We start from the raw sequence: 21,822 nt of genomic DNA on the forward strand, positions 1-21,822 counted from the left end.
ATTCCAGAGTACAAATAAATGTTCCTTTAATTCCCAGTAACGTAATCCTGCTTTTTAACTAGGTGACCCGCCAGGAGCAAACCCCAAGGTGATGGGTTGCTTCCTGATTGCAGATATGCATGTCATGAAGCGCTGCGCTCTGCCCGTCGGCTTTGTTCTCCGGGATCCGTGGAGCAGGAAGGGTATTGAAATATACAGGAATCTTGTTCCCAGGGAGCTGACAGGCAGACCTGAGGGACAGTGTGAAGTGCATACCTGGTATGTCTAATTTTAGGCCTGCCAGCCCTGACAGTGTCCCTAGAAAAAAAATCTATACTAATTTCTCAGTGACACACAGAGCTGTAAACTGCAGCATTTTTCATTCCACCACCAAAATGTTCTTGTGCATGGTTTTTTTTCTTCCCCCAGTATTATTTAAAGGAACTGTCAAGCCTTCAGCATTTAACAAGTATTTTTAAGCTGTGTTTTTCCGAGTAAAGCTGCCATGCATTCGAGGTATTGTTGCATGAAAAAGCATAAACTAAAGTATCACATTAGAAAAGAAATCAGCATTAGACATAAAACCAACTTCATTTTATTGCTTCACACTGATATTGTTCCCCATGGGAGAAGTGTTACAGTTTGATAGGTTCTGGGGGCCCTGTGTGCTGGTGTAAATCAGGAATCCCTTATGAATTTTGATGAGGCTCTGCAATTTTACATCAGCTCAGGTTTCTAGACGGTGGGTTCAGTGTGTGTACACTGTGTGGAAAGAAAGGTGCAGTCCTTTTAAATATAATTGAGTAGGCTCGTAAGAGGTTCCACTTAGAAGGTAAATTATGGTAACAAGTCAAGAGTGTACTCTGTGTAGTTTTCATTTCAAGTGTATTTCAATGTATATCTTCTGTATTCACTTAACTAGGCACACAAATCTAAGCAGACAGATGAGATAGAGGCAATCAAAGAGAAAAGCTTTATTTGGAGCTTTTGGTAAGTGTTGAAGTTTTATTTTGTAGTGTTTCCCCATGAGGCAATTTCAGACAGGATGAAGTGATGGATCACCAACAGTTTAATATCTGAATCGGTGGCTGTTGATCAGCTGAATTTTGGCCTCCTCCCTGTATAATTGTGAAAATCTTCTCTCCAATTTGAATATTTAGCAAAAGGGCTGAGGAATGAACCACTGGCCATTCCCTAAGTGTGCTCCACTGTTAATTGTCTCATCTCAAGCCAGGAGGGGCTGAATGGTTGTGTTGCCTTTCGTACGTCTTCTCTGTGGATGAACACATAATACCATATAATGCCTTTGGTGGTCTTCTTTCCAGAAGGCAGCTTCTGCTTCAGGGAATGATGAAGGTCTCAGAAAAACGTTCTCATAGTACGAGAGAAGTGGCCAAGGAAGCATTGCAGGGCATCAGCATAATGGCTTGTGTTAGCAATGGTTAATGCTTACATTGAGTTACACTTTTATGGCTTTCAAGTACTACACAGTGTTGAGTCCAACAACAGGTACTTTTTTTAATACCCACCATTGTGTCACTCCATGTTTACACACTTACCTAAGATGACTTTGAGGGCAGCTGTATCAGTATGTGTATACAAAGGTAACTTTGATCACTTGAACACAAGTTAGCTACATGTATAAGCATTTGAAGGGAGAGGCCCTTAAGCAGAATCAGTAGCTTCTGCCTCCTCTAGAAATGTAATTGCTAGACTTTTCCTCCCTCCAGTATTTTATCTACTTTAACCCATATGAAGCAGCTCTTTCTCACAGTGAATAAAAGCTATAAACAATTTCAGTTTTACTTGAATTCCATTCTGCGGCTTGGCTCATGTCCTGGTATTTTTTTCTTTTCTAAAATTCTGCTTAAATTATTTGAAGCTTCAGAAACTGAAACCACACAACCATTGCATACAACTGAAAATAGCATATCTGATTCATCACATTAACTTCTAGCACCAGTGTAGATCATGGAAATGAACTGAACTGATAATGCTGTGTAGCGATGCAAACACCCATCAGCTTGTGTATGTATGCATAGAGGAAGAATCTGTTGCCCCAACATGTAATGGGTCATTTCTGGCACTTGGTGCAGAGATTGCAAAGGGAGAAGAGAAAATAAGGGAGGATTTTTACTGAAGAAAAATTGCCATCAGTAGTTTTCATATATTCCCCCTGAAAGTCCAGGGAGGATCATCCACTCTTGCTCCAGTTCCAGCCGACTGCCTTCTAGGCCAGTATATCATCTTAGTTTAATCAAGGAACTAGCTAGAAAAAAGTCAGACAGCAGAAGAAAGTTGCTTTACCTCTTCTTGCCTTAGTTACCTGTCGACACCACCTTTCTCCTACCACCTAGGGAGAAGATGTGTCAAGGAAAGTACATCATGAGTCAATGCTGCAGGCCTGCTGTGGTGCACATGATGATGCTTTCCAGTTGGCCTTGGGTGTTTCTTTTTCCTCTGGAACATCTGAGCGAATTTCTGGCTCCATGAGGCTGGAAGATGTTTTGTGAGAGGCACTGGAAAGGTTCTTTTGCTCTGCCAATAAGGGTGTCATTTGGTTTGCAGAGATTTGTGAACAAAACCCAAACCAAATCACAGCTATTCACTTAAAGTTGTATCTGCTCACATTTCCAAAGCGGGGGATTTTACAGCATTCAGAAATCTCCGGTACAAAAGACAAGTGGAAAGGCTTGTGTAGCTTGAAGTCAGAGCTATTCAAAACCAGAAAATCCATGTGGAAGCATGTACATTAGTTTACAGCTCTACAAAACAGTCCCTGCTCTGAATGTTCCATAAAATGTTTTTTGATTTGAGCTCTGTTGAATGGGAAGTTCCTAACAAAACAGGTGAGCTGAGTGCAATTCCTTTGGAAGTACTTCACGTTGCTTTCTGTCTGATTCTACTTTTACTCACTTGAGTTAGTAAGAAGGAGACTGATTTGCACCTAGGACTTACCAAGAAATTAGCAGATAGTTAAAATGTGAATTTGTACACTGCAGAGATGGAATATTCTGGATTATAGCGTGTATTTCAGATGCTTTTGTGCTAAAGGGATTATCAGCAGTTTAATCTATAGCTGCTGGACATTGCCCCATAGCAGAGCTGACCACTCCTGAAAAGGTCAGGGAATGCCCGCACTAGCAATTAGGTGGATAGTAAATCATCAGAGGAATTAATTCGGAGGAAGAACTGGTGCAAGTGGGATCCGAACGAATAGCTATTACCTGTATAAATAAACCTGTACTCCTTGTAAAAATATAACAGATGTCAAAAACTCCATTCCATCTACAGCTTCTGTATGGTAGTGTTTCTCAGGATATGCATACCTTAGTTATTCACAGAGATCCTTTTGTGAGTCCTTTGCCGTACTAAAATCTACTTTTCTTGGTAAACGTAGAACAAATACTCAGGCTGTGATCTCATTCCTACTAGTGCCGGTGACAGGAGTCCCAGGGGCTTCACTGCAAATTAGATCCCCTGGAAAGAGACTGAGAGTCAGAACGGATCCGACCTCTCTGCCGCTTCTGGGAGCGAGCTCATACTCTTCACGCCCTCCCTGCCTTGCCTCTGACAACTTTTCCAGTAAGATCATCTCTCCCGCGCGCACTGTCTCTCCTCTTTCCCTCCCACCCCAGGAAAGAAACTGGGGACAGGTATTGAGTGGTCTGTTAGGCTGCTCCTAAAGTACAGCCTCCACGAGCTCTCTAGCTCTGGCTATTCCCCTTTCCCGGGTCCCGTAGGTTATTTTCTGACAAGTATGTTTTGGTTTAATTCTGGTTTTCTCAGGCTCTGTTCTCATAACTCCATTCTGTCACTCTTTTGATCAGTTATACATCAACTGTAACATAACTCTGTGATTTCACTTGGTACCACTTACTTCATACAAAAAGGATCTCACTCTTCAAAGAAAACTTTTATTTCATTGTCTGCTACATATGCAAGTTTTCTCTAAGGAAAAGGGTTATTTATTATTTCGTTCCCCCTCTCTGCTTCCCCCCGTCCCTCTCCAAAAGACTAACAGACACTAATCTCCTTTCATCAGGTTCCCTTCTTCCTCATTTTTTTTCTTTTTGCACAAAATGCTCGCCACTACCTTTAACACCTTATTGTGTCTGGAGTGATAATTACTTTCAGTTGCCGCAGCTGGTGCATGGAGAGGCGTGCGGGCCCTGTAAATTGGGAATGGGCAACCTGGGTGGGATGGCAGGAAAACACAGAGATCTGCAAAATCAGAAGCCACAATTAAAAGCGACAGAGTTTTGCTTTTCAGATGTTTTTGCTATTATTTTCTTTGAACTTACCTTTGAGATTTACTTTCTACCGAGTCACCTCTGCAACAGTTTGTGATTCCTTTGTTAGAGGAAGGGGCTGACTGATGCACATGACAGAAAATAAGGAAAATACAAATTGGTACCTGACACAGTTAAAGCTCACATTTGGAAACAACACACACACAGGCATAGCTGAGAGTTGCCTTGCAGGACAGGGGGAAACACGGCTCTATCAACAGGTTTTAAGATCCTCTGGGGTATTATTACTGCTTATTTGAATGTGTAAAGTATTCCTCTGAAGTCGCTGAGTCTTGAGTCAATCTTTCACATCTCTTGTTTTAAGTGTAGGATTGATAGGGAAATTTGAGGTTATCGTACAAGTGAGCATGAAGGCTGGGTTATAACCTTTCAAAAATAATAGTATTGGCCAACATGTATTTCCCCTTTTCTCTTCACTTCTTATGTAAGTAGTATGCAGAAATTATTAGCAGTATTACTAGTGTAATTTTGTATGTATTTTGACTGTTGCAGCCCCTCACAGCATAATATGAGGTCTTTTATATTCCTACTAACCACAAGAAAATTGGCATTCACTGTTCACTACATAAAGTCAGGGTTTTTGTGAGACTAGATGATACCTGTTTTCTAAGATTTCCTCAAATGTGGAGTACTGAATTATTTAATACACCTTTTGAGCTGTATTTAATAAAATGTTTGCCACACTCAGCGCTGCTTTAGGCATGCTGGCTTGAAACCTGGTATTTTGTCTGCTGTCTGTGCTGGAGCCTGTCAGAGGTTTCCCATGCTTACCTAAGGTTATGATTAAAGTTCAGGTTTGGAAAAGCGGGATCTGTAGTGCAGGAGTGGCTGTGGTCCTTTGCAACTTGCCGACAGGTGAACAAAAAGCATGAAGAATCCGTTTGTCTTTATTCCATTCCCATGCTTAGTTAGGTTAGAGTTAGGGTTAGGGTCAGGAGAAGTGTTAAGCATGACAAGCAGCGGTATGTTCCAGTTTCTGTGGGGCAAACCTTATGTAGTTGTCTGCTTTGAGCTGGAGTTATGCTGTGAGTTAGAAAAAGCAGGGCAATATCAGCGAAGATGAGTGTGGCAAGTTCCTGGAGATAAAACAAGAGCGAAGTATGACAAGCTGTGAAGGAATTATTCTTTTTGATTTCCAGGCAGTGCTGGGTTCCCAGGCCTCTTCGAGTCAGGGTCTGGGTCTGGGTTAAGGTTATAGTTAGGATTAGGAAGAGTTAAGGCTTTTAACTTTGATGGGCTGTGGGATTTTGCTACTTCCAGATAAGTAAATTGAGGAAAAGTATCAGTATCTTCGTATTCATTATTTGTGGCACTATGGGTACTTGTGCATATTTTGACAAAGAGTTACTATTACGGTTGGGTTGAGTAAACAGGGGAAGGTACAGTTGGAATATTGGGGACCTCCACATTCCAGAGGATAAACTGAATCAGTGTCTGTAATTTATCACTCCTTATTTGCAGGCATAATTAGGGCTAGAAACTGAAAAATTAGTTGTTTTCAATATCTTGCCAATGCAAAACTTCATATGGGTACTGGGATGAGGTATAAGAAACAATGTGAGTTGCAAGAATTGAGCTGTGACTGGTCCAAGACAATGAACGGAGGCAATTCCTGTTTCCTGTCAGGAAGTTTGAAAAATCAGTTGGGTTGCTCCTTAGTGCAGCTGGATATAGCCTCTTCCCACTTTTGTACCCAGTGCCTCCATAGGCTGTAAGGGGACTGCTGGCTTTCTACCTGTGTTTGAGATAAAAAATAGTCCTTTTTCTATTACACAGAGTGCGAGCTTTGCTGATTTGGCTGTGTGAACAGTTCTCTAGCTGATAAATGCTTGGAGTTTTAAGATTCCACTACTGCATTTAGACAAATCCCAAGTTCAGGTGTCATTTTCAGGGTAGCAATAATAAATTTTATTTATTTTACTTATTTTTATTTATTTATTTGTTATAAGAGGTTCCACATTTTTTCTGTTACTAAGATACTCCATTAAAATTTCCAAATAGGCTTTACAACACTGAGTTGCAGCCAAAAATCTTTGCTAGAGAGTCGAACAAGAATTCCAGGCACTTGACCAAAGCAGTATTTCAAGAATATATTGTATTTATTTGAAAGAAGATAATGCAATGCGGTCATCTTTTGCTTCACTACAGGTATAAATCCTCTAAACCCATTGCAGATGTGGCAGGGATATTGCAACCCATTAACCTAACCGAACGTAACTGTTTTTCTCTTGCAAGGCTTGTCTGACTCAGTCTCTTTCTCTTTTTGCTGTGAGCGTGGTTAGATCTGTTAGGTCTGTGCATAGTCTGCGTGTACATTGTGGCGTTGAGTTCCGTTGTCTGGACCATTTCCCTGTGAATTAATACTGAAATGGAGCAGCTGACATCCCCACACCTTCCCTCCCTACCCCTCTGTGTACCCATTAAAATCAGCCAACTAAGATCTTACTCCCGGTCTGGCACTTTTGTGTTGATACCCTATTGAATGGGTATTTTTCAAGTATTTGTATATAACTCAGTGTGAGTATGAATGGTACAGTCTGTCCCTAAAAAAAAAACCAACCAACAAATCACTATTTCACATGGTATTTTTGTATGTATTTAAGATTCCTCCTCCTTGCCGAGTTTGTGTCCAAAATGGAATTACTAGTCTGCAGCTTTGCTGATTGTGAATATGTCCATGAGGCTGAATTTCAGATGTACCCATTTATGAATCTGGCCGATATGCTGAATGCAGCATTTTGTGCAGGTCACGTGTTGTGTACAAAATATCTGATAAAATGCTGCTCACAGTCTTACAGATCTTAGAAATCCTTTCCATATGTCTAATCTTAAATCCTTTCCATATGTCTCCATCTATACATGAACACCAATTAGTCAATTAATCTGCCACCTTTATTTAATTAGATAATAAAGAAGAACTTTTTGAAGTTAAATCTCATTTCATTTTCCCAGGAATCAAAAATGACAACTAGTAGCAGCAACAAATTACAAGATAAATTTCATAATCCACTCAGTGAATACATTAATATTACAGTATTTGCTGAGTTAAAACGCGTCCAACGTTCAATAGTCTCCTTTGCAAACAAAATACACTTGCATGAATCCAAACAAGATTTTATTATAATTGCAATTATTGCTATTATTTTAAAACAAAACTGGCTCTTCGTAGCAGTCCTGAAATGATTGCAGCACATTTTGCCTCTTCAGGGTCCTTAGAAATTAACCTGGTGTTAATGAAAGTTCATAAGCAAGAGTCCCGATGCAGTGAAAAGCCTCCCATGCCCCCCTTAGGGCAACTAGCAGCCGCTTTGCCGTGCCGTGGTGGCCCAGGGCAACCAGACCAGGGCCGAAGGTGCTGGCTCGGTGTGTCTATCTCCATTGAACCTGTCTCATTAGCATGCCTGTGTGCTCCCCCAAGACATTCCATTTCATGTGAAAGCAAAATATAACAGAAAGTGGATGTTTGTGGGGTTGCTGCTGCAGCTCTTGTATTTCTGGAGGGAAAAAAAAATACAAAATAAAATTCCCTGCCAGGTCCAGACCTAGAATAAATGAGAACAGCTACACTGAAGCCCACAGAGCAATATCACCTGCACCTAGGGAAGATTTGTCCCGTGTATTTCTTACTTCCACCACAAATAAACTCAATATCGAGGCATTAATATTTTTAAAAGGCGGAAGGGATGTTATTTTCTTTTTTTCATGCAGCAGAACAAGAAAATGATTTTTGGTTGGGTTGTTTGTTTTTTTTTTTTCCCCACAAGAAAATAGTTTTCTAATAATAACCCAGTATTAAGTGTCAGGGAGTTGCTTTATGATTTTCGGCGCTTTATCGCAGCCAGCTATTGGGAATGGGGTCACATTTCCAACTCGCTGCAGAAGAGATGCTTTCAGTGGCTTGAGCATTGTTGTTTTCTGTCAATGAATTATCAATTGCTTTTGAAGACTGATCACTTTCTTTCTTGGGTATACTTGAGAAACACACAACTTTCTGATGGCATCTGAAGCCTTGTTAGCACGGAGCTGATTGAATATAAACCCCTTTGTAAGTGTGGAGATGATAAAGATTTGGAAACCGACTATCAGATGTGTTTGGATTTTTTTCTCTCAATTCAGAGTGGACAGAACATAAAAAACCTTGGAGGCTCGTATGCTTTCCCTCTTCCCATGTGTCAGAAAAGAAAGTATTTCGGGGTTTCTGTATGAAATTGTGATAAATAAGCAAATTACAAAACAACTCGTTTTGCGTATAAAAACACATTTCCAAAGTAACTATCCTTGGACCGGTTTTCCATAGGAACCTGTATATGGAGAAAATCCCTCTAACTCACAATATGTAAAGAAAGCTCTTCTTGCATGTTTTTCAAAGTGAAAGGGAGATTTTCGTTATTTGTATCCAAACATTTAGCTTATGCTTTGATGCAGTAGTGGAAGTAGTTTATCTGACTCCCTCTATTTAGACAGATGCAATCATAACATAATATGTGTTTTATAGGTGATAAAAGAGGTAGAACAGGAAGGGAAAAATGCAACCAATATTCCCAACTATGAAGGCTTTAGGTCTTAACCATGGTGAATGTTGCCACATTGTATTAGTGATAGTAACTTAGGGAGAACTGCTCGTGATGGTATAATAAGGCGCTGAGGGGTTTTAGGATGTGGGCCTTAGAGATTTCAAAGTTGAGCAAAAGAGATTAGGATTCTATTTTTTTTATCCCGCTCCTAGTTTTTCATATTTATATATTAAGCTGCTTGTATTAAGCTCTTCACTAAGTAGTATTTCTGATCTGTACTGCAATTTGTCATGACATTTCTCTAGGCAGCTATTATAAAGATGTCTGCTTCCCTTTTTTCTTAAACAAGAAAGTAGGCTGCAAATAAGTCACTTGATTTTTAAATTACTATCAATTAAGAAAATGGAGTGTCAGGGTCCAGAAAATTGATAGCTGAGTTCTGAACTTAGATCTGGAAAATACTGAGCCATAAAATATTCATACACACCCACAAGAAAAAAACCCCTGATGTTATGTTCATCCGACCAACATATGTTGTTTGTGAATGTCACTGGAGTTCCAGTTTTTAGCATAGTGGGAAAAAGGTATTTGAGTGAAACAGGCAAGGATGATCACCTAAGCAGGTTTTAATATAGAAACTGTTGCTACTGAGGCTGGTTTCCAAGCCTGTGCAGTACAAGTCACTGGAACTTGCCCTGAATTAAGTGGATGTCGGGTTTTCCTGCCAGTCTCTCCTAGCAGAGCACAGCAACTTGTGTGTACCGCATCCAGACAGAGAGGGAAACAGCACCTGCCTGCCTAGGTTCTTCTGCAGCCCCTCTTACCACAAAATGCTTCCAGACAGCACTGGCTTTATCTTTACTGCTCCCCAGTAAGGGAGGGAATTGTCACCAGCCTGTTGTAAAAGCGAATTGGGGGCCTGGTGACACCAGGGCTTGTTCAGCTTCACGGACTGGACTGTGGGTCACAGCCAGGAACTGAGCCTGGGCCACGGGCAGGCATCTTGTTCCTTTAGCTTCACATCTGTTATTCTTCACCCTGCTTTTCTGAGGTTCTGTGAATTCGACAGGCTTGACACCTATCTTTCAAGGTGCCTGAGTCTGTTCTGACCCAGAGCTGAGCTGCTTTTGCAGCGTCCTCTGAAAATGAGCATTTCCTGAGCTCTCTGCCACCAGCGAACGGAGCAAGCTTGCTCCTGGCCCCAAACCCAGAACCCCAGGAAGAGAGGGACAGCTTGCTAATCCATATTTGCTGGTTGAGTGTGGGGAGAGGAAGAGGAGGGTTTTATATACAGGTAATGTGCTTAGGAGGAATTGTACAACTCATCAGAAAAAGATGAGAAACAGTTTTGCAGTTTAATTAAAAGTCAAATTGTACATTCCAGATTCTTGGAAATGGCACAAAAAAGGAGAATAAAACACAGAGAAATTAAAATCCTGTTATAATGATGGTTGCGATGAGTTTGGTCAAGTCAACTGAATTTCCTAGGAATTTCACTGTGGATTTCACAGGCTTTGGGTCAGGACCCCATCACCTTTATTTTCTCTACCGGAGCTCTTTTTATCTTTGCTTATATTCTGATTTTGCCTTTATTTTTGCTTTTGAAGCCTAGCCTTTAAATATGCTTCCTCTGTGGAGTGTGTGTGTATATCTTCATGACTTCTTTAATGACTCTTTTCTCTAAGAGTAAGGCAGAAAAGATGCTCATTTTCGTAACGCATGCATTTCATTTACGATTAAACGGAAAAGAGATTTATGGGTTACTACCGTCATTTCAGCTGTAGGTTGAACATTTTTCTCTATAGAAATATGTTGCCTGAGGAGGCTGCAGCCCCCCCTTCAATTATTTGAACTTGATGTGGTGTCCCGAGAGTGAATTGTCAAGAAAAAGAAAAAAGGAAATAAAAAGCAAATAGGTTTTAGAACAATTACTTTTTCATCTTTAGGCATCATAAAAATATTGTCAGAGTATAGAATTGCATTGTGGTGTTAAGGAAAAGTCCAGTAGTTTGATTTATAATTAAGAGCTGCTGATTTACATTGCATTTAGCAGCATGCTGATCAGACAACAAGCTTTTCCCAGCTCCACCGAATCTGGGACTGAGCCTTGGGAATGGAGCCGGTCAGGGCTTGAACATTACAGAACTGTGCAGACTGCAGCATGTTATCATTAACAAACTTTCCGTGTTTCATCTCCTGTCTCAGTAGCGAGTCCACAGTTTCCTTTCTTCCTAAGTGAATTGCACTACATCCCTGCACTAAATACTAGGTGGGGGATCTTTACTCACTGAAATATTAATGGAGCAGAATTTTTTCTGTGAGGCAGTCTGGGTTTTTCAGTGGATTTCCCCCCCAACCTCTAACAAAGGTCCCTTCTTGACAGGCAGCTTTGTAAAAACAGAGGAAGCACCGAACACATTGAAACAGAGAGAACCCAACAAAACCCCTTCTGAAAAATAACCCACTTTTGAACTTCAGAGAGGACACAGCGCTTGCTTTGCCTTGAACACAGGCTTGGAGTGGTTTTATCTTTTTAACAGCCGTGTGTAGCACATTTGTTTCAGTTTTATATCCACTGTCATAATGTGATGGTTTTATTCGGGTTTTAAACATGCTTCGGCTAGAAACCCTACATCTTTAAATTAGGCAACCCCGGTGCCTTTGCGATTTCCCTAGCTGCACTCTCTCACCTTACCCAGGTGCATGTTAAATCAGTATTAATGACAATATCATCCTTCTGCAGTCATCTCCTGCCTGCAATTTGGTTTTAATTACCCACCACGTTGTCTTTCCCCCTCACTGACAGCCATTAAATAGGGAATGACACCAGAGCCGTGCTGGTGTCGAATAGACACTTCACCAGGGTGGTTGGTTCTCTCTCTTTTTTTTTTTTTCCCTCTCTCTCCTCTTCTCTTTTCTTTCCTGCCCTTTTTTTTTTTTTTTAATAATTAAAAAAAGAGAAAAAGAAATCCTTCCATAAAGCAGGCTGCAGTGCCTCCTCGTGGTAGCCAGGGAAAAAAGGGCTTTATTTAACTCTGGATCGCTTAGTGCTGCTTGCTTTGGCTCAGTTAGAGCTCTTGGGAGACTGAGAGGAAAAAAAGCATCATCCTTAAGAGAGGGGAAAAAACCCAACACTTAAAAGATTAAGGCATGATTGGGACACATTGAAGTGTCTCCTCACTGATATCTAACAGGAACTTTGATGTAGTATTTAAGGCTTGTCTGGCAGACTGGAATGGCTCGCTCAGAAGCAGGAGGGAGCCGGGTCAGTCCCAGAGTCAGGGAATAAAGGGCTGGAGGCAAATCCGCTGGCAGAGGTGAGCCAAGAGCTGGGCCTCTGCCCGCCCCTGCCTGCACTGCCCTCAGGTAGTTCACAACCTCCTTCCTTGTGGGATGGTGTTTTGCTGTGTAGAATTGTACATAAACACTGGCAACAGGAAACTTTCATACCAGACATGGCCTTTTATAAGGCTTCTATAAAACTTCTAAATTCCTTTCGCTTTGCCCAGCAGTTTGCAGTAGGTTTGCCCTGCACACACACTCCACACACCACCCCCCTCACCCCCTCCCCAATATCTGTATTTACCTCTGTGGGAGGATTTCTCCGTGTGAACCAAATTCCTGCTGAAAAGATTGAATTCTAGACTCACTGCACTAAGTTAATCTTGATTTACAATGCTATAACTGATGGTAGAACCTGTCAGCCTAATCCTGGCCCAGTCTTGGGGCAAGCTCAAATCTCAGAGAGAGCACTTGAAAGGATACTGAGATATTGGGCCAGTGATCAGCAAAATAGCATTAGGGAAAATATCTGTCTACTAGTAAACAAGAGGAAAAAAAAGAGAAGAGGAATTTTAGAGGAGTAAACGAAACTTTTTAAATTGAGAAATTTCTTATTCCTGTTTTTCCATCAGAGTGTTAGATTAAAAAAAACCCCAACTGTTTATTGGAGGGAAAATAATGTGAATACCCGGGCAATTAAGCTGGCAAAGGAAGTTTGTGAAGGATGATCACTGTCCATCCACATTTTGCTTTAAACATGGACAATATTTGATCTTGTGAAATGTCAGCTGCATTGATTTCATTTAAGGGGCCTAGATTGTGAATCACTAAACACTTGCTCTGTAAATTTGTTGTCCTTTACAAGAAAATTTGTGTCCAAAACTTGAGGCTTATAACAGCAAAGCCTACCAGAAAGGTTTAATCTCTGATAGAGCTTCTATATATTGGTTTACAGCTATATTGAGTCCAGTTAGAATGATTTTATATATATATATAATTTATATTTATATATATATAAATTTTTTTTTTTTACTTTCCTAACATGAAACTTGGTGCTTGGACAATCTGATAAGTGAGTTTCATTTCCCTGGAAATTTATTGCTTCTATTTCCAAGTACAGGGAAATAAAACAAGTAAAAACAATAAGCAGTCTGTAAGGAGGGTATTAATGAGGGGTCACTCTTTTCTCATGTAGGCTCAAGCTCAGGAGAAAAGGAGAAAGGAGTTGCTTTGGGGGCAATCTAAATAGCTGGTGTCGTATATTTACCTTTATTTATTAGATAGGAACAGCTCTTTTCTATTTCCCCCTTTAAAACGTGCTCTCCAAATCTGAACAGGATATTTATGATAAGAAATAGAGTCTCTCCTTTAGGTGGTGTAAACTCTTTTGACTTCAGCTCAGGGACTGGCCGATTTTTCATTGACAAAAGGCTATTTATGCTGCATGAAGTATCTCTGAAATTCAGAAAAGCCCATTTGTATATGTAAAAGAGATCCTATAGAATTCCACTGTCCCATCCTTACTCCAATAGAGAGCTGCATTATGCTCATCTAATTCCCTGTTCTTTCATTTGGAAATGATGGTGTTCTTCCTGGTAATTGCTGTACAATGCTACGAAGCTGCCAAGTTCCACTTCAGGACTCATTATATTTAGTAATGGTAGAGAAAATTGCTACCTATAGAGCATTTGATATTGGAGATGAACGGGCCTTCACAATGATGGAGATGTGAATCCTTGTAGATCCAGTTGCTGAATCAGCTCCTATGGGAGACAGACCATCCATTTTGAATGCAGGAAGGACAATTTGGATGATAAACACGAAGTGAGATCTAATGCAGAAGGCAAAGGCTCCTGGAAGAGGACAGTAAGAGACTAATGGAGAGCAATGTTATTGCTAGCAGTGTCTGTTTAACTTCTGTATTTCTTTTGTACCAATTCCCTCATTTTCCTAAGAAAGTTGTCCTGTTCTACCTCTCTTACTTTTTTTGTGTTGCAGAGCAGTGGCTGAGCTGTGTGTTGTAAAGGCGATGCCTTTTTTTAGATCCTGTATCAGGTCTATTTTTAAATGTATTTTCTCTAGGGAAGGGTGCACTGTTTAGTCAAAAATTACCATATGCTTTGCATCTCCAGTAAAACAGTTGTGGTAGAAAATACTGTATTTCTAATCTGGTGAGTTGTGAAGAATCAGAGAGGCCTGATGAAGAACCCTGGCTAAAATGATACATGCTTAGAAACTCTTCTCCTTCCTAGAGTAAACTGCTTCCAAGAAGTAGCTCAAGAGGGGCTACAGAAAACATTATTGTTGCTTTTCAGGTTATAGGCCTTGAACTTACCAACACTTGTATATGTAAATAATATAGGTAAGTAAATGCTTTGAACTCAAAAGGCTACATACATATAGGAAGATTTTTATGTGTGTAAGTGCCTGTAAGATTGAAACTGTAGTTAGTGTTTCATTAGCATTTTAATCCTCCATGGTTGTGCAGTCCTATGAACAGTCCAGAGGGAGTTTCCAATGACCTACCTCAGGAGCTGAGCAAACGATTCATAAGTTGGGCTGATTTCATATTTTGAGTTTCAGGATGATAAAAATACGCATTTTTTTTTGTTAAACAGGTTTAAAAATAAAAGTCAAAGCTACTTCATTCCAAACGGAAGATCTTGATTTGCGCTACATGTTGCTGTTTTGGCTTATTTTTCCTACAAGTAAAAGCATCTTAAATTTAATTCACAACATTTAACGTATTTTACCCTGCCATTTTCAGCTTCAATATCTAAGTGAAAGTGGGAGAAATGTAGAAATACAATATTGCCCTTTTAAAATTAATCATAAGATTTGTTTTCCTCATTCAATGTTTTACCAAAATCAGTATCAAATTGCAGAGGGTTTTGGTTAATTTAACATCTCTGCTCTCTATAAAAGGCCATAGAACACAACCCACACCCCACAGAAGCTACTGAGATTTTTTCCTTAGTTCTGTCAGAAGCTGATTTAAATCCCATACAAATTCCAGGACTCCTAACTACAGGAAATTCAGGAATTCCTTGTATAAAATTCTTCATTTGGTTATAACCAAATGCCTCTAGGACCACACAAACTACAACTGCTGTAAGATCTTTCCACTAACTATTACTCAGCCCTTGAGCAGAGTTTATGACACTGCTGGCAAGCAATGGATTTAACAAATGTTTTGAGGAAGTGTCTGTGTTTATACAGGAATTAGTAGTTGGGCATGTGAGACATGGCGACGAGCTAAGACATGACTAAGCTAAGACAGTAAAATGAATCCTGCAGGACTGGTGAAGCACATAAGTGACAAGTAGACCTGAGCTTTTAGACCCAGGGAACAGTCATCGTCCTTTTTGTCAGGCTGTTGGGAATAGGCTGCTTCTCAGTAGCCAGGGAGAGACTGCTCCAAGCTTCCTAGTTCATCCACATAATTGCATCGTGCAGAAGCAAGGACATTCCTGCCATTTTTCTTGGTTTATTTGATTCCAAACCACCTTTCCTCTTCTCTCTTTATACACACACACCTTTCTATTGAAATCCTTAAAGCAATCTTTGTTATCTGGTACCTCTTTGACACTGTTTCTTTGTGCATAAAATAGAAATACCGCTGTGCTACCCTGCTACTCTGAGAGACTTACAGTGGGGTTTGGGTCTGTTTGTTTTGCTTAGTTCTGTGTGTGCACACTGGGAGGAAAGGCGAGAAACCAGGGGTGAGCTTCACCTCTGCACTGGGTAAACATTTAAACTTTATGATCCTTGTACTAGCCCTGTACAGAAGGGTGAATTTCACCCTCCATAAATGTAAAGTCTTTCTGTGTTATTACAGTTGCTTCTCCCTATTTACCATTATCTTTGAACCCCCTCTCTGTCATTAAGCTTTCTTTTAGGGTCCAGGCAAATGTCATTCTCTTCTCCTCTTTCTCTGACTGGCCTCTGGTTATATTAGAAAATAAAATTAATCTCAAGGGGAAAATAGCACTTAAAATTATTACTACTGTTTAGCTTACTAAAGTGATTTGCTCTCTGTGACCTGTCTCAGGCTGATCCTTGTACAAATCAAATCAGCACACAAAACAGCACTTGGAAACTTTTTCCAGACTCGGAATTTCACAGCTCCTGAACCTTTAGAATGTCACCGGCAAATCAAAAATGAACATATTGGTTTATCTGTCTCTTTAGATCCCAGATAGTGCCTTTTTTTCTTAAGGCACGTGATTCTCCCGTGCTCTGTATTAAGTACACGAATAAGCCAGCTGTAACGAATGCGTCTAGGTGAGCACATGCTTAAAAATTTGACGGAGTGGGGGCTGAAGGAAATTTCCAGGTACTTCTAAGTCTGTCCCTGTGTTGTTGGGGATTAACATCACTCTGACCTCCAACAGTTTCTCATTAAGCTGTCCAAAATATGAAGTCTACCAAGCGCCTGCTCGTCGCTTTAATTTGATGGGTTTCATCAGTGCGCTGGAGGAGACAGCTTGTGGATAGACCCAACTGCCATCATATTTCTCTAAGGCTGGGCTAGGTCCTTGCCAGGGGTACACATGCCAAGCTCAGCACCGTGCTTCACACAGCTCGTGAGCCCCGAGAGAGCTGTGTGTCCTCACAGCATGGTCAGAGGTACCAGCTCAGCGTGGCTGCAGCGACAACATGTTCATTAGTTCTGCCTCTTAACAGCAAATTAGTGTAGGTGTTGTGCCTATGTGTCTGTATGCGTGGCTATGCTCTTCAGTTGCAGAGGTAGCACAAACCATACTAACTTGGGCATCTGTCTGGCATGCACTGTCACATGGTGCTGGTGTGTCCTCAAAGCCCAAACCCCACAGGTGATCTGAGGCTGATCGTGTGGCACACAGGTTACACTGCTCATAACACATAATATGTTGCACAAGTGGGCTTTAACACCTTTGCCTTTCTGACCTTGTTGGAGTGGAGGGTAGCATAAGGATGGTGTGTGCTGCTGCTTTACTTGAACTCCTTCTCATCCGTTCTACAGATACACATCGATGGCTGTGAAATTTAAGCAATGACTTTACAAAATCCATGACAACAATTTGTTCGTCTTGTGGTGACCTCTTGTGGAGTCATTTTGAAATCAGGCTTGATCCGTTATGTACAATATGTTCTAGGGAGAGGAAAGACAGGAGCCATAATCCAAAATGTACTCGGGCATGGAGGGGGACAGTCAGCTCATGTGGAAGGACACACTGTCTCCTGCAGGCTCCCTGCATGTGGCTTTGATGGTGAGTTCATCTACTCATATCTCTGTACTCGCTACACTTTCTCTCTTTGTGCTTCATAAAAACCAACCTGTCCTTGACTCTCCAGCATAGGCTTACCTTTAAAGTATTAGTGTTAAAACCCAAAGTATGTTACAGAAATATATCTGCATCTTATGAGCAAGATCCTAGCTTTTGTGTCACCCCATTTTTTACATTGTCGTTTCGCACATATGGTAGACATCAGTGTGATTGCTAAGCTTGCAAGGTGCGACTAGGTGTGAATTGTTTAAAACAGGACTTGCCACCAAGTTAATATCAAAGTTTGTATTTGGAAAATCTAGAAGTGATTGTTCTTCACCCCCTGCCCATGTCTAATGCATAAAATCAAAACCTTCCATGCCATTCACATTATCTTTTGTGCCGATTCTGCGCAAAGCCAACCTTTATTTTTCATTAATTCTTGCAAGGCTTGAAGCTGTTCCCAATGAAACCAATTGCCAGAGTGATTGTGGAAGCCAGATCAAATCTGTAGTGTAATTTCCCCCCTGCTTTTTTATTGTCCCTGCTCCAAGTCATTCCTGTCTCATGTGAACGACAATAACTACAGCAAGCATTTACTTGTAGGAAAAATTATCTCAACTTCCTCTCTGTGCATATAATACCTGGCACTGAATAGCACATTGAGAAACCTTATTGATAATTCAGAGTTTAACATGATGAGCCATTCTCTTCTTTTCATTGAGACCAATTTATTCTTACGCTTGGACCATGTTACAGTCCTCTAAATAAATAAACCCTACGACCTACTATGAGAAGTATCCTCTTTGCAAAGGGTTCTAAAAACACCCAGTTGGGTCAAGGTTTTTTTTCCTTTATCTTTTTTCCCCTATTTGTTTTGGTTTTCATTTTTTGGCTTTATTATGGTCACTAAGAAAAAGGTTTGCCGGGTTGTGGGGCTTTTTTAAGCTTGAGGGAGAATATGAATGTCATAAATATTTCATTTTCCTAGCACATCTTGCATTGTTCCTCACTTTCAGACCTTGCCAGCAGTCAACACAGTAGTAAATTTCAGCACCTGTGGACCTTTTTCAGTAATTTATGATTTCCATTAGATTTCCATTAGAGATGAACTAAAACAGTTTAGAGAAGTGCTAGCACCTTCAGCCAGACGGGTTTTGCCTGTCTCTGAGTAGGGCGTGTTGCATTTTGCTGTCTGTCTGTATGCCTCCTGCCAAAGGTTCAGCTGTTTGAGCTATCAGAAACCAATGCCAGGCAGAATACCTCCTGAAAGAAGGGGCACAATATTTGAGAAAGGAAAACCAGTTCTATCAGTAAAATTGTTGCTGTTTCTCCCATTTTGTCCTTGCAGAGAGGGCAGATTGAAATTCAAGTGCAAATTCAGCCCATGGTGACCAGTGACTGACTTCGTTGGTTCGCTACAAGTGTTTGTATTTTCTAATAGCCACTCTTTTTTTGTTAGCAGCACTCCATCCTGAGCTTTGTAGGGTGCCTTTTCTCTCCTTCCACCCACCCCTCTTACACAGCAGTGGTCTAGTACAGGGGTTTGATGGTGATTAAATAGCATAGAACCATAGAATGATTTGGGTTGGAAGGGACCTTAAAGCTCATCCAGTTCCAACCACCTGCCATGGGCAGGGACACCTTCCACTAGAGCAGCTTGCTCCAAGCCCCGTTCAACCTGGCCTTGAACACTGACAGGGATGAGGCAGCCACAGCTTCACTGGGCACCCTGTGCCAGCACCTCACCACCTTTCCAGTGAGAATTGTCTTCCTAATATCTAGTTTAAATCTCCCCTCTGTTAGCTTAAAGCCAATATCATTATGAAATAGTGATATTGGTAAGAATTTTGGGGTTAGTTTGATTAAGAAATAGATTTGATATCTCTTTCAGGTTACAGGCAGCCCATGTTTGTTCCTGAACTAGTTTTGAACCTGGAAAATCTCCCAGCTTTCAGTTCTTTGTGCCTGCCACAATCTGAGATATGGCGGCAAATAAATCACAGCAAATAATTTAGTCCTGAATTGTCCACTGGTGTTGTATCATAGCATGAATATATTTCTCATAACAGCTCACGATAGTCCCATTGACACCCACTTGACTTTTATTAAGTTTTGCAGATTTCACTCTCATACGAGTGGCTCTGGCATATGATTCTAGCAGCTGATTCAAAGACTGAATATTAGACCAGATAGTGGATGAAATATTGTACCCGTGGCATTTTCTGGAAGCTGTCTTTGGGGTGGGATTGGAATTTTGGTCACTCTGTCAGGTCTGTATTTATTAATTATTTGAACCAGCTGTACTACATCTAGCCACCATCCCTATGTAAAACTTTCCTTTTGTTGCCATCCTCCTACCACCTTTCAGCATTGTCATTTAAGCAGTTGGGCACTCCAGGGTGTGTGGATCATGCTGAGATAACGTCATACTCTGAGTGCACTTCACAATGGTTTTCAGCAAGGCGAGGAGTGGCATTATCTCAGCAGGACACCTGCCCTTCACCTTCCATATGGGGACCCACCTCTGAAAGGTCAACACTGGCAGTTTAAAATAATATTTTAGCCATTGCTATTCAGAATTCAAAGAAAGAGGGGAGTGAATGTCAGAGAGCCATGAAATCCATGAAACCCATTACTCCCAACACTTGACAACTGGCCCGAGACACACACTTTGACCATGGTTTTACTTAGGTTTTAAGTACAACTCTTAAAAGAGAACATTCTGCAGGGTATATTAACATGTAGCCCGACTGCCAGCGGAGCAGCAATTTGCATTCTAAAAAAGTTATTTTGTTTTATAAATGCATTTGTGAATTAGCACATTGTGGACTTCAGCTACTTTTATCTCTTTCTGTCTGCTGCTACTTCGTGTACAGCTTATTTTGGAACAGCAATAAACCTACTCGAATGGTGTCATGGAGCTGAGCACACTGCTGGAACCAGTGGATGTGTCTCATCTTCCTCTCAGCAAAGCATCTACCACACAGTGTTGGGGAAGAGGTATTTATGACATCATTAGTTTCTCAAATCTTACTTTCTAGCCTGTAACGTAAAACTGGGAAAGCACTTTTGTAACGTTAGAAATGGTCAAATAAGTTAACACAATTCCCTTTCTGTTCCTTTTTCCTGTGTATGAGAATGGAACTCCTGGAGCCCAGTTCTTAAAACAAATGTTGTTTGTGGAAAATGAAACAGATCTTCCACATATGTTTGATGGTATTAAACTTGCACCTTTTTTTTTTTTTTTTTTTTTGCCATTTATGCTACCAAAGCCCAGCAGCAGAGATGGCAAAAGTAAAGAAAAATCCTGATTTATCCCTGTTTTCTTTGATTTTACTGCTGATGCAATTCCAGTGAAGTTAGTGGGGTCCCAGCAGCACAAGTCCCGCAGTGCTGAGCCACGCTGAGGCATTTTGCTGTGAGAAGCTGGCCGACTACTTCTGGGAAATGTTTCTCTGTATCAGCTCAGCATGACAAGGGCATCAACTGGCTTGTGGGTGGGAGTTTATCTTCAGTGGTTAGACACACCTTTGATTTGCTGAATAATGCTTCTTATATTGTTTGATGCAACAGCAAATGGAAGGCAGTAATTCTGGCAGACAGATTTAAGAAGTGTCTAAGGGAGCAGATAAGCATTTACAGATACCATTTTTAACCTCTTTGTTCTAGCAACGTTCAGTTATCCTGCCCATCACTGTACTTTCTGAAGATGTTGCAGATGCCGAAGGAAGACACACAGATCTTTGTTTCATCATGATCACAGCGTTGCTGGATTTGGCTGAAGAAGTAAATCTGATTTTGCTAGATTTGGGGCTCAGTTTTTAAGCCAAGAGGACTTGGCTGTGTTTGGATAAGTGCCCTCTCTTAAAATAACCAGTTCTCATGGGAGTCTTGCATTAGTTATCACAATGACAAGTTATTAGTTGTAAATGCTGTTATGTTCAGAGTTAATTTGTTTGCTGATTTTGTTCTAAAAGTATATGCTGTGTTCAGGCCTGTCCAGTAGAAATGAAATTACAGTAACAATTATTGTAAAGACATTTTAACGATAGCTGTCAAACTGCGTTGGTGTAGGAATGGATTAAAGGAGCTCGTCCTGTTTTCTTCTAAAGGAGAGCTATTTCCATTGAGCTTCTTTTACTGATAAATTTCCAGAGACCTTGAGTTGTGGATTATTCTTTAACAATTAACATTCATATTTCATGCGTTGTCTTTCCTACCATGATTTAAAACATTACAGAACATGTCAACAGACATTCATAAACATAGTTGAAAGCAGAGAATTACTCAAGCTCTGAAATAGCAAAGAGGGTTGTTTCAGGGATAAATTACTCTTGGGGTATGTATGTGTGCATATGTGTGTCTGAGGTAAGCCAAGCGTTCAGTTCTACTCCAACGTGCCAATGTAACCCAGGACTGATTTCCAAATGCAGTTTGTCCTGGACAGAAGGTGGGTCACATTGCATCACGGTGAAGTCTTAC

This window comes from Psittacula echo (genome assembly GCF_963264785.1).
Source record: "Psittacula echo genome assembly, chromosome: 10".
In the NCBI taxonomy this organism is placed as follows: domain Eukaryota; kingdom Metazoa; phylum Chordata; class Aves; order Psittaciformes; family Psittacidae; genus Psittacula; species Psittacula echo.